Genomic DNA, 13,951 nt, shown 5'->3' with positions numbered 1-13,951 from the left:
GCAGGAAAGGATCTTTCTGTGTTTATTACTGCTTGAGCATAGCCAAAAATGCTCCTTAGAAAGGAAATTTGTGATCCAAGTAGCAACCCAAATTGCTTTTTACTGAGTGGCAATTGGGGAACAGGGTAAAACTGAAAATCTATCTTACAAGTGAAATGGTATTTCACTTGTTAGATAGCAGTTTATGATAGTTCGGAGAGACCCAATTTGGTTGGTTCACAGGACGGAAATATTAGCTGTCTATATGCATGTTTGAGGACTTAATTAATCAACTTTCTTAAAAAGAAATAATGCAACACTTTCACTTAGGGATTGAACTTGAGTTTAAAGAGATAAAGGAAAGAACTGTGGGTCTTGTAGTTAAGCAGTATTTTATCCCACTTACTTATTTTATGTTTAAACTCCCAGTTTTCTGCATATTGAGAGAAGTAAGGCTACTGTATCAGAATTTCAAAGGGCCACCAAAGGGTATACCATTAACTATGGGCAGTCAGGACGACAACAAAGAAATAGAGCATTGGACACAGTTGCCATTCTCTGACATAAAATTGTAGAAAATCAGCTTGGAGCTCATGAATAGCAGGTGGAAACTGCAAATCCATTAGAAACTATTTTACCTGCAGTTGGGCACTTCTCGATAGCGTTTAGCAATCTGTAAGGAGTGCACTAAAAATAGACAAAATCATATAGCATCTATACAGATCTAGCAAAACTGCAGAACCTTAAAAAGTTATATAGCTAGAAAATATATGATAAAAATTAACTTGCTATATACATGATTTCAATCACTAAACACTTTTCATAAATATAACAACCTTGCAAAATTTAATAGGGTCAAGCTAACAAACATGTAAATAACAAAGTAAAATCCACTGGATCTATTTCATGGTACCTTTCATTGTCTTTTGTGTCCATTCACCCATAGTTGTTTCTACCTATGCCGCAGTGATACACCCAACATAGCACACTCCTCATTCAAAGGCAGTAACCAATAACTTCTTGCCTCTATAAAAAGGAAAGCTTGGGTCAGTGTAATACTCTGGGGAATGAGAATTTGGAAAACCTGAGAAACTGAATATTTGGTGGTGGTCAGTTGAACTCATAACCATGTACAAGCTTAGGTTGATGAAGTGAGTGAGGGGTATTGAAAAATAATGGGGTTGATAATGCAGGTTGAAGCAATACGGTCATGGATGATGGGTTTTTCAGCCTTCTAGAGTGTAGAGTTCTTGCCAGATTTCTAATTCATCATTTTAGATGAAGTGTGGCACTATGGGATTTCTGCTCTTGAATTTCCTTCCCTCTGACTCACTTTGCTTAAATACTTGCCCATACTCCCCTTTCCTCCCTATGTTAAGGTAACTGAATTCATCTCTGCTTCAAAACTGAAAAGAGCCTCATGTAGTTCAAATGCAAAGGAATCAGTGTGATGAAAGGAGGAAGTCAATTCACAATTTCATGAAATGTAACCAATGCCGTTTAATTTTACTAGATGCTTTCAACCTCTAGCACTTTCATTCCATTGTTGACTATTTTTTTTTCCAGACAGTTTTCAACTTTTCTGTTTTGCTTCATAGCCATGGAACTTCAACCTGGTACTGGCATCAAGTATGCTTTAGTAGTTAATAAAGTTGTCTTAAGTTATACAATATAGAAAAAGATGGAAATTGTGGTGAACTTCCAAATTTAAAAAAAAAAATCTCTTTAACAGCAGCCTATTTGATTTTGAGTAGAAAGAAAGATCTCTATTGTGTCACCTTCCTAGCTCCATGTCTAGAAAACTTATAGTTTCATATTACCTAGGAAGATTATTGGGCATTTTGCTTGTGGACAGAATTATTATATATTAAAAGATACTGAGTTTGAATTTTTCTCTATTTTCTGTCCCTTGTGGCCTGCATCAAGGGTGACCAGGAAGCAGTGTTAAGGTTTTGTAGGGTCAATCATCTCAAACGTCTTTTTTTTTTTTTTTTTTTCAAACACAAGCTTAATTATTTACACCATCACTGACATGCACTATCCTACCTAGCCTGTTAGTATTGGGTTTGGGCTCCAGTGAAGAGGAGAATTTAATGGGGCTATATAGACAAAACTGTGCAGTTCAACCCAGCTAAACCCGAAGTCTGGTTGGTGAGCACCATAACTCAGGATAACCTAAAAGAAAGAGGTTTAGTGGCCCCTTTCACTTCCTTATGAACTGTGCATTGGAGGGTTGGAGAGGTACTGAGTTGAAAACAGATTCAGACACTCCTGAGTTTTCCAGCCAAATACTTCTAACAGTAACTTAGTTCCACCATAATGGTTAACACATGCCCATTGTATTAGTTCGTGTAAAAGCTGTTCACTGGATATAGAGCAGTCACAACTGATGTGAGTTAGATTCCAGAAGGGGTTCATAAAGTGAAGATTGTATAAAGTCAACATTTTCCTTACAAATTTCTCAGAAAATTGCCACACTAGATACTAATGTGTGATTTCTCACTAAGTTTAAAGTGAGTTTTCTCTTCAGTATGAAATAGATCACTGTTCTTTTTCGTTGAGCACCCAATGAATTAGTTGTCTTCCATTCAGGAGACATGATATAAGGAAACTACACACCATTGAATGCATGGAATCACATTCAAAGCTTGAAATGCTCATAGTGAGAAGCAGACATGGTTGAAGTAGACACTGATTCATATGCCCTTTCTAGTCTGCTCTAAGCTGGTGGTGCTCATTAACTAGAAGGTGGGCAGAGTCTTCATTATTTAAATCCCCACTATATTTTCTCTCATGTATATATACATTTATCTAAATTGAAAATACATATGTTATCATTTCTCTGTATAAACAATATGGATGGCACTATTACAAAAATCTGAGAGAAAAAATAAATATAAGATGTAGTCTTTGGAGCAGCGGTTCTCAACCTGTGGGTCGCGACCCCTTTGGCGGTTGAACGACCCTTTCACAGGGGTCGCCTAAGACCATCCTGCATATCAGATATTTACATTACAACTCATAACAGTGGCAACATTACAGTTATGAAGTAGCAATGAAAATAATTTTATGGTTGGGTCACAGCATGAGGAACTGTATTTAAAGGGCCAGAAGGTTGAGAACCACTGCTTTGAGGAGAAAATACATACAAACATGAAATAAGTAAGCAAGATTGCAAAGGACCTTATAATTAATGTATGCAAAAATAAATACTAAAGTCAACTGTGCTTCAGAAATAATTGTTAAAAGGTGGTGAGGAAAATCATGGAAGATATATTGGTAATTTGCTGTTAGAGGGCTAAAAAAATGATGGAGACCATGTTCAGATGATCATTTATGGCACCACTTACCAAGTGTTCTCTGCTAATATCTAGGTCAGTGTGTTTGGCTAATTTTGAATCATGATCAATTTCCTTAGGCACATGGACTACCCAGTTTAGCATGCCCACCTCCTTCCAAACTGTAAGAGTCACATCTGAATCAGGAGATAAGTTATCTATCACCAGTTTCTTACTTCATCTTCCAGCTCCATCACGAGTTAGCTACTTACCAAATAGAAACAGTTATGACCTTGAGTGACAGGATGGCATAGTTTGGTAAGAGAGTCTGGAGACAGATTCCCTGGGTTTGAATTTAACCATGAACACATATTAGATATGTAATCTAACTTTATTGCCACATTATTTAGGCTTTATCTTCCTTTGTTACCTTAGCTATAAGATAAACATAATAACATCTACCTCAGAGCTGTAATATGAGATTTAATGAGGTAATATTTATAAAACACTATTAAATAATTTGATGCTCATTTTTAAATGTCTACTCTGATTTATGTGATTCTCTAAGCAACTAGCGTATTATTGTGCATTCTCATTAATGAACACTTGAAAATCATAAAAATTTGTTAATGATAGATGGTAACATTCAGAGGTATTTTACATGCTGAAATAATTTAGTTTATTGGCAGATATGTCACTTATTGGTTTCATTAAGCATTCCTTGCTGAAGGGCATGCTTTTATGTTTATCATATTTTCCCTTACTCCTATTTGTTATTATAAATTAGACTATTACTTTCCTCAACTGACACAACCCTCCTCATTCAAAAAGCCTCCCTGACATATTTCAGTCTTGGTAAAGTATTCTATTCTTCTACAGTACTTTCCTGAATACATTTTATCATGACACTTCAACCTGATACTGAAATGGTCTGTTTGGCAGGTTGGTTGGAGGTAGACTGAGAGAATCTCAGATAAGGGTGATTTCGTTTTCTCATTTGCATGCTCAACACCATTTGTACTGTTTGGCATGTAAGGGATGCTTAATTAATGCTTGCTGAAATGAACATGACCTTTGTTATGATCGCAATAACTACAAAGAGTATTAAGAGAACTTCCAAGATTAAGATCTGTGCATACAAAGGCGTGTTGCCACAGAGAATTCTTTCTAAAGAAATTGATGAAGAGCTTCAGCAAAAGAATGGAGCCAGGCAAAAATAACTTTGTTTTTATTTCTTAGTGCAAAATTACATTCCACCTAAAATAAGAGATGGGACACAATTTCTCTAAAATTGCTTGTGGAATATTCAGCCTTCCTTTACAAATTATTCTGCAGTGGACTTAAATCTTTTCAGGAATGGTGGTTTCTATACTTAAAGAAAATTATATATCTTCTTTTTCAGAGTCAACTCTGACATAAAATAACTCCCTCGCACAACCACATCATAAAATATTCAGTCTTCTTGTCCAAGTAATTACTTATGCTAATTGTAGTCATTAGGATTGCAATTAATGAAAAAAAAACACATAAAAGATATCGGGAGATTTTAATGATATGTGCTAAACATTAGATAAAGTTAATAAGAACATTAAAATGTATTTTAATAATGCAATTAGATGACAAGAACATTTTAATTATCTTCAAGAAAGTACAGATCTTTTCTTACAATAGCTTGGAGCACATGTCCACAGACAGAAAAAGAGGAACAATTTAGCTAAGGCACACTTTGAATGTACTTTAAATAATCAATTAAAAACCATCACCAAGCTTTAAGTGACTACAAAGCTTTGGGTTAGATGGGAAAGCAGGGATGAGATTTACTACATAAATTCTTTCAAAGAAGGACAATTCAGAGGCAAAATATCCTGCATGGTCACACAAGAATACATTTGTTTAGATTAAAAATTACAAATCTGATAGAAAGTCTTATGTTGATTTTTATGATTTCTCAAAGATCTCACTGTTCCAGATCAATTAATCTTATTCCATATTCCGTATGTCATAAGAATTCCTTAAAATCCATACAAAAGTGTTAACTTTTATAATAATGCTTGATAGGTAACTATATTTTTCAAAAAATATGATTATAAATACCTTTAATTAAAAAATTGTCTAGATTTATTTAGATTTATACATTTCATGCTCAATTTTCATAAAAGCTTTCCATAATTGGAGCATCCCAGTGTTCATAAAGTAAAAACAACCAGAGTTACTATAAATTAAGAAATTTTTACATTTTTATTGCTTTCTATTATATATCCTCTTTTGAAGTTAGACTAAATTGCCCTCCATAAAATTTTGGGATTCTGACTGTAAGGTTACATGGGAATATTAGATATAAATTTGCTTAGGTTTTAATTATATTTGTTAGTATATTAAATTTCCTCAAGGTAATTTCATTAGACCCAGTTGAATGAATCATACATCCTAGTTGGTGTGTGGTTTTCTGACTCTTCAGAGGGACCAAGACGTTTCTGCGGAATTGTCAACAAGAGGCCCAAGGAGGGCTAGACAGATACTGGGTACATAGTCCAGAGAAGTATTCCATTCTGGAGATTTTGTGTCAGTAGCTAATGCAGGCTCCAATCTGTCCAAAGTTCCTGGGGATTTTGAATAATAAGCCATCAACATAGCCGCCTCCTGGGTTTTGCTGTGAGGACCATTGCTGTCTTGGGTGATGCATAGTTCTCCATATGAGAATGACTCACTAAACACTATTGTTGTGAACTGCAATGGCTCAGGGACAAACAGGCTAGGATCCCAAAGGGAACATAATTTAGTTTACCTCGTTTAGCTCCACCATCATGGTAGTGAGTCCTGATTCATGTCCTCTGGCGGAGAGTGAGCGTCCATAAAATGCACTGGGGCAATGGCAGCTATACCAGGACCTTTTCCTCTCTCTTGCTACCTTACCTAATTTCTCATCTGTTGTGCAGCCATTTTGGAAGCTGTGACTAAAATATATTATGGTCAGCAAAACAGGCGTGGAATGGAGGTTTCTGTGCTGCTGGCCTTCTCTTTGAGGCCAACCTGTCCTTTTCTATCTTCTTTGGGTAAGTTGAAGTGCAGATGTTACACTGAGTATTTTATACCGTGCTGACTCTGTGAGTGTTTAGAAATCCTAAATGCCTCTAAGACTAAAAAAGTTTTCACATGTAGAGGTGGCAGACATTCCTATCTCCAATGTCCCCACCATAAAGCCTCCTACATGGCTCTGTCTCAAGGCCAGAGGGTAAGTCTAGGTGCATTGCTTTCAGGAACTCTACTATCCATACACATAATCCTGTGCTTTGAACCAGTATGGGATATATGCTATATAATAAAAGCATAATATGCAAATCGACTGAACGGCCGAGCAGCGGAACGACCATCACGACAACCATCCTGACGACCACCCAGGACCATGCTATGACACCCACTGGTGCCAGGCCAGCCAAGGCGGGTGCGATGCGATTGGTCGGGGCCCAGCCATCACCCCACGATCGCCCTGCAGAGGGAGGCCCAGGCCACTGACCGGTGGGCTGCGGCAGGTGGACGGGGTCTCCCTCTGCGAGGGAAGCCCAGATCCCGGGTGCCGGTGGGAAGCCGGTGCCAGCAGCTGGGGGAAGGAAGGGCTACTCTTGCAAGAATTTTGTGCATTGGGCCTCTAATTTAGACATACAGTGGGGCGTTGACTTACAAGTTTAATTTGTTCCGTGACGGAGCTTGTAACTCAAATTACTCGTATGTCAAATCAAAAAGTGAACGAGTGAGACAGTGATGTTGGGCTGATGTTGTGGCGCTCACTGTGACGTTCACTGCGCCAACTAGCGGTGGGGTATCTGAAGCTGGCTCGTAACCCGAATTTTAGCTCGCAACTCAGAGCAAAAAATCGGCCGAGAGACGGCTTGGATCTCGAAAAACTCGTTAGTCGGGACACTCGTAAGTCAAGGCCCCACTGTATACACAAATGATAAATTGGCACTGATTATAGAAAGATAAGTGTTGGGGCACTCCTGGGAAGGTATACATTCCCTAAGGTAAGGCCTACACTTGACAAGAAACTTTTAACGATGTTTTTAAAATCAAAGTTAAGGAACACACTATCTCTTCTGATGCTTCTTTACATATGTCCCATTTGGAAGCACACTTTCCGTGGAGCCATCAATCTTGATGCAACTCTGACTTGCTATGGCTGGTTTAACTCTTGTCCATGGCACCTCATTGCCTGTCACTACAGGTCTAAGGCACCATTCAAGGTATTTCTTGACTTCTCAACTAGGACTCTCCGACATTTCCAACCTCGTTTCCTGACATTCTAGGCTTCAATAGATACTTTTGTGTCCCTAAACTGCTCATAGTACTCAAGCAACACACACTTAGCTCTCGCCCTCCCCGAGCCTGAGTCCCCTTATGCTGTGTGAAGGCTTCTGCTGGTGGCTTCCCTTGGCTGACCTGGGGACATCAGGTGGAATTTGTTTTTCTCCAAATATGTTAAATCTGCTTTCTGTAAATTTTAGAGTGTCTCTCTCTCCTACTGTGTTAGGGAGGTAGTTGCCATAGTCACTTTGTCACACTGTTCCTACAGTTTCCATTTCACCAACCAGTTGCTTTTCTAATTTAGGCATAGACCCTTCTGTTGAACAAATTAGAACACTTTTGTCTCTGTTGATATCCCCACCATGACAAGGAAGCTTCTCTCAAATAAGCCCAGAAAACAGACTTTACCTGCCTTTCATGTTTCCCACCCCCACCCCCACCCCCCCCGAGGCAGAATCAGCCTTTTCATTTTCTTAGAAATTCTAACATTTTGCAGATAATTTTACATTATTGGTTTAAAAATGCATGTTTTCATGTCCATTATTCCTTCTAGAATATGAGGCTATTCAAGGATAGAGGACTTTTGATTTATTTTTATCCTTCCAGCCTAACTGAGTGAATGTTAGCTGACATTAAAAATAATTATAATATATGCAAAAATAATACTTTGTACATATAGCCACATACTTATTGAGGACTTCATTCAGGGAGTCAATGTAACAATGCCACCTATAAGCGAACCCCCTCTGAATCTAGATAAACTGTGAATGCTCATGTTTTCCCCTGAAAACTGCTTTATGTTGAAATCTAGCTTAAAATCTCTGTGCACAAAGCTAAGTTTCTCAAAATGCCACTACCACAAGATAAGTATTTTGTTATCTTTAAACTCTGCTTAAAAATCTCGATGAAAGAATGCTGACTGTTGGCTAAAAAAGTACATAATTAAAGTTCTTCTCAGCAAATAGAAAATCTAATTTAAGAAAAACCACTATCTTTTTTTCTCTCTCCAGAAATCATTCCCTTGGTTAAACAAGTAATTCTTTTCAGTTCTCACTAAAGTAAATGTATTATTGCACTATCTTACAGATTTAAGACCAAATAATCACTGCATGCAGAGTAAAGAGCAGGATGTGATTCTTCTAGGAGGTAATTTCCCCTTAGATGCTATGGATTAGGGGGAAAAAAAGGTAATGTTCTATATGTTTAAGGAGTGTTGCCCTTTATGTTCTTAAAAGGTGAATTGTACAGTTCAATTCCTTATTCTTCCTGCCCAGCATTTGTTCTGCTTCCTTCTGCCCATTCCCATGTCTGCCCATCCCCACTTCTGCCCGTAAGTCCAGTTACGCTGAAGGATATACAGATGATATTCGTAAAGTAATGTGGGTATTTTGGGGGGTGCAGAAAGGATATAAGGTTTTCTCAATGTATGCATATGTCAAATCTTCTCCCTTTGTCTTCCAAGGAGAAGTATAGGTTGTGGTTGAGACAGTGGATTCACTCACCTCTTTTTAAAAAAGTGTGCAAAACCCCAGGCTGTCACTGGCTGACTGACACCCCTAACCCTCTCCATAAAATCCACCCATCTCTCACAAATACTTCTAATCATACTTTCTCACTGAAACTTTCCTCTGGTTAGAAATTAGGACATTTACCCTGTCTGATAACATTCAGTACTCTTAGAAACTTCTTATTCTATCACCTAACCTATCTTCTTATTTTATTTCTCCAAGGTTCTTCTGGGGATGGTAGCAATAGATAATTGGGTAAACAGATCTCAGCCAATTTGGTAGAAAATTCATTATCCTTTTCAACTTGAATAATGTCTTCAACTAGCTAAGGAGCACTTAAGGGCACTAAAAGGGCTAATGATGTGGGGATTTGTGAAAACAAAGCAGGATCTGATAGTTATTTCCAGTCAGGAGGATCTTTTAACCTCCATTACCTTGTACCATGTTGACTGACAGCGCCTGTCTGTTCCTCTCACAACAGGCCAGGGGAGAAGGAATAGTGAGTCCCCTTAATGATCTCAGAACAAGGTCTGCTCCCAGGTCTGCATGTCAGGGATGACCCAGAGGTTAAATAGTTGCAGACAGAACACTCTAAAGACTTGTGTCTTTAATGGAGTATATTTTCTTCTCTATCATAAATCAGAGAGGTTCCCATTAGGATTTTATAACCGTCCATTTCACCCCTGTGTGTGAGAGAAGTTAGGTTCATTAATCCTTTCCTGCCTAAAAGGTCTGATAGATAAGAGAAATGCAAGCATCTCGCAAGGGCACCTTATAAATACATGGGGATGGAATTTAGAATCATAGTCTTTAGTTTTAATATGAAGATCGGAATCTATTGACGCACTGTAGACGTAGCTTGATATTAATACCTTATTCCTAGAAGGAGGAGAGGGGAAATATCTACACCTGTAAGACACTTCCAAGAGCTAATATTGAAATGAACAGAGCACCACTCCCTTGTCATGGAGTCGACGTCCTACTCAGTGTAGAATTCTGGAAAATCTCATTAACTATCCAATGCTTTGAGGGAATTTGTGTGTTTGAAAAGAAGAGATTATGAAAATAACTGAACAGCAGTAATGCCTTTAAAATTACTAAGTGATGAGAAGGAAGAAATGAAAGGCATTAGCTTATGCCTTATGGTAATAGAAAACTCTTATTTATTTAAAAATCTCAAACTAATAAAGTAAGTAAAAAATGAGATTGCATCCCCTACATGGACTTGAAATATTACCAACATTGTAAAAATCACAAAAGCAAAATCATGACTTTTTAAATATCCATAATAAATGTAAACTTCAACATATTGGGAGCTGAGCATAAGTGGATCCTCAATTCTTCCTGTGGGAGAGAAAGGGTGAACAAACCTAAATTTGCAATTTAAAATACATTTTTTTTCCAATTGTTTTGCATCTCCTATTTAGTTGAATTTGTTTTTAATTTTTCTAAAACCTCACTGAACTGGTTACCATTATATTGCTTGCTATTTGACTTTTGAATTTGACTTTGTCAACCCTGTTAGACAAGATTCCTATTTAGAAATAGATTTTGTTCCTTTTTTTTTTTTTTTTTTTTCAGCCCACAGACTTTCCTATATTCTCGCTCTTTCCTGATTTTTAGCAGTGTATGGATTGGCCAAGTAAGCCTTTCATTTTTTCTGCAAACTGTCAGCATAGTCGATGAGCTTTGCCATCTGCTTAGCTGCAAAAGGTTTTTGTTGAACATATTGGAAGGGCACCTCTCACTTTGATGACTGCAGCTGCCAGGCCAAAGGAAAGAAGAACCCTGTACATCTGTCTGATGTCCGCATCCTGGAAGGTGGAATCAACCCTTGGGTTGCCATTCAGACAGGTAATAACGAACAGTCCATTCCACTACAGCATATTATGAAGGACGGAAAAGGTTTAGATCTAAAATAATTTCAACTTCATGTTTTTCATTTTATACAAATGATTTATCTATATGATAAAATCTTAGCAATAAAAATAAAAAGTCCTCCAGATATTATTGTTCCCACTTTTAAGATGGTATTTATATATTGCACTATACCTCCCCCCCCCCTTTTTCTCAGTAAGACAGAGACATGCCCAAAGGCAAATAAGACCACTTCATTCCAGATAATATTGTCATCCTCTACCCACCTTGGCTTTGTTTATTCTACTTACAACTTTCTAACTTGCTACATTATTTTCAGTCAACTGCTTAAAACTCTGAGTGTTGAGTCATCGGTCTTCACCTCCCCCAACATCTAACTTAATGTCTTGCACATTCATTTGGAGGTATTTGGTAAACACAAATATCTGACAAATTGATGCAAAATAGTGCATGTGGTTGGCTATGCTAATAGCATAGAAAATGGAGACTACATGGTATGCACTCATTCAGATAAGAGGAAAGATGATTTGAAGAAACAAACTGTGTATGTTGGGGGTTGCACTCTTTCCTCTGTGAAGATAAATTTGTATATAGAAAATTTGTTTTCAGAATGGCCTTAATTACTTTATTTATAAGTATAAAATATGTTTATATACTTGCACACATATACCATAAAACTTTCTTAGAGAGAGATGTTTTGAATATTTATCGAGTGTTGTGACTACATAAATAAGTGCTGATGTCACAATAGTTGTACTTTAGATTTATATATTTTCTTATATTAGTTTGGGTAAATAAAAGTAAAGGCAGTATTTCATATTATTGCACTAAATTAAGTTAAATTCTTTCTCACTCTAAATCACAGTTACCCTGGATGAGAAGCTAGAGGAGAAAGGATTTGTGTTCAGATTGCCTTACTATTTTTAGTTGTCTTGTACACTGTCATTTAAATTTCTTTGCTATAGCATCTGGGTGAAAGGCCTGCCATCCCACTAGTACTGATTTAGAACTGTGCTGAGAATGTTTCTACTTCTCTTTGTCTAATTGACAATCTGTGGTCCTTAGGCATCAAGTCTTTTACTGTGTCCTCTACCCAAGATATAGCGTGGAGTGCTACATGCCTCTTCCCTCCTTTGGGTCTTCATGAGAAGCTGTCCACACTTTTAAGATGGTTTCTAGAAATTGCTCTATATTGTTTCTCTTTTTCCCAATAAGACAAAGATATGCCCAAAGGTAAGAGTTTAGTGGTTTTCATGTCTATGTACCATTGCCTAACAGAATGTCTGACCTATAACAAATATAAGCATTTTGATACTGAATGAAATAATAAATCAGTCATTATCTATAATCCCTGAGCAGTCTATTTTGGTTCATCACTTTTATATAAAATCTCAATATGCTAAATTAGCATAAAGTGCATTTGATTTAGAAGGGTGTAATTACAGAATATACAGTTTGAAATACCATGATGTTGAATATCTCCAGAGATCAAATTGACATACTGATGAATTACATTTAGTCTGTATATTGGATGAGATAAAGGAAATTATGTAGTAGATAAAAATAGAGTTTCAAATTAATGTATTCATTCTCAAAAGACAATGCAAACAGTATTAATAGTTTCTACTTGTTAGATATTTCTTTTGAAACACACACAGTGCCAAGTGTTTTTATACCTTATTTTTGATCTGGCAACAATCGTGCCAGGTGGTTTTACTTATATTTTCTAAAAAGACTAAGATTCAGATGGTCTATTAAACTTAAGAAGTAACATTAGAATTTGAAACTATCCATTTTCTCTGTTCCTAAGATTCTCTTCCTAAACCTCTCGGTCATAACCAAATAATGCAAAGATAAAGTGATTTGTATAAAGAAAATAGATATAATGAATATTTGAGTGCCTCTTTTGTTCAGAACACAGTTTCTATGTTGATGGTAGTGAAACCATCATTCTATCCAACTTAAACCTTAGAGAAAAGATAAGTAGAAAATAATAACCAGTATTTTATAGGGCTTTACAGTTTAAAATGGCATTACATATTGTATTCTAGTTAAGTTTATTTGAGATTTTGTTTTCCTTTAAGGCATTTCAAGGAGCAATGTTGCTTATATTAAGATTCAGAGAAGAGTGAAACATCTTCCTGCACATTCTGAAATATCAACAAATTAGTTTGATTTTCCTGTACAAGTCCATTACTCTCTACATATATCTATATCTTCAGGTATATATCTATCTATATCTGTATTATCTATATCTATATCTATATCTATCTATATCTAATCTATATCTATATCTATCTATATCTATATATAAAGAGCCAGGGGCCATCACATCCGAAAAAACCAAATGGATGACCGAACAAACTGAGTGGGGCGACCAGGCCAGCAGGGGGGTTAGTGAGGGAACCAAACGACTGAACACCAGGCTGCAATGGGGTGACCAGGCCAGCGGGGGGGCAGTGTGGGGCAACCAGGCTGACAGGGGGGCAGTGAAAGGCGACTAAGCCAGCAGAGGGGGGAAGTGAGGGGCGACCAGGCTGGTGTGGGGGGCAGTTGGGGGCAACCAGGTCGGCAAGGGGGGGTAGATAGTGGCAACCAGGCCAGCAGAGGGGGGCAGTGTGGGGCAACCAGGCTGACGGGGGGGCAGTTGGGGGTGACCAGGCCAGTGGGGGGGCAATTTGGGGCAATCAGGTCAGCAGGCAGAGGCGGTTAGGGGTGATCAGGCTGGCAGGGGGGCCAATTGGGGCAATCAGGCAGGCAGGCAAGTGAGCAGTTAGGAACCAGTGGTCCTGGATTGTGAGAGAGATGTCTGACTGCTGGTTTAGGCCAGATCCCCAGGGGACTGGCAGTCGGACATCCCTTGAGGGGTCTGGATTGGAAAGGGTGCAGGCTGGGCTGAGGGGACCCCCTCCCCCATGCACAAATTTTGTGCACCAGGCCTCTAATCTACACTAATAAAAGAGAAAAATGGTAATTGGCGTACGGCGATACCCTTTTCATTGGCTAATC

Source organism: Myotis daubentonii, chromosome 8, assembly GCF_963259705.1.
Source record: "Myotis daubentonii chromosome 8, mMyoDau2.1, whole genome shotgun sequence".
In the NCBI taxonomy this organism is placed as follows: Eukaryota; Metazoa; Chordata; class Mammalia; order Chiroptera; family Vespertilionidae; genus Myotis; species Myotis daubentonii.
Note: the sequence above shows the minus strand (reverse complement) of the source record.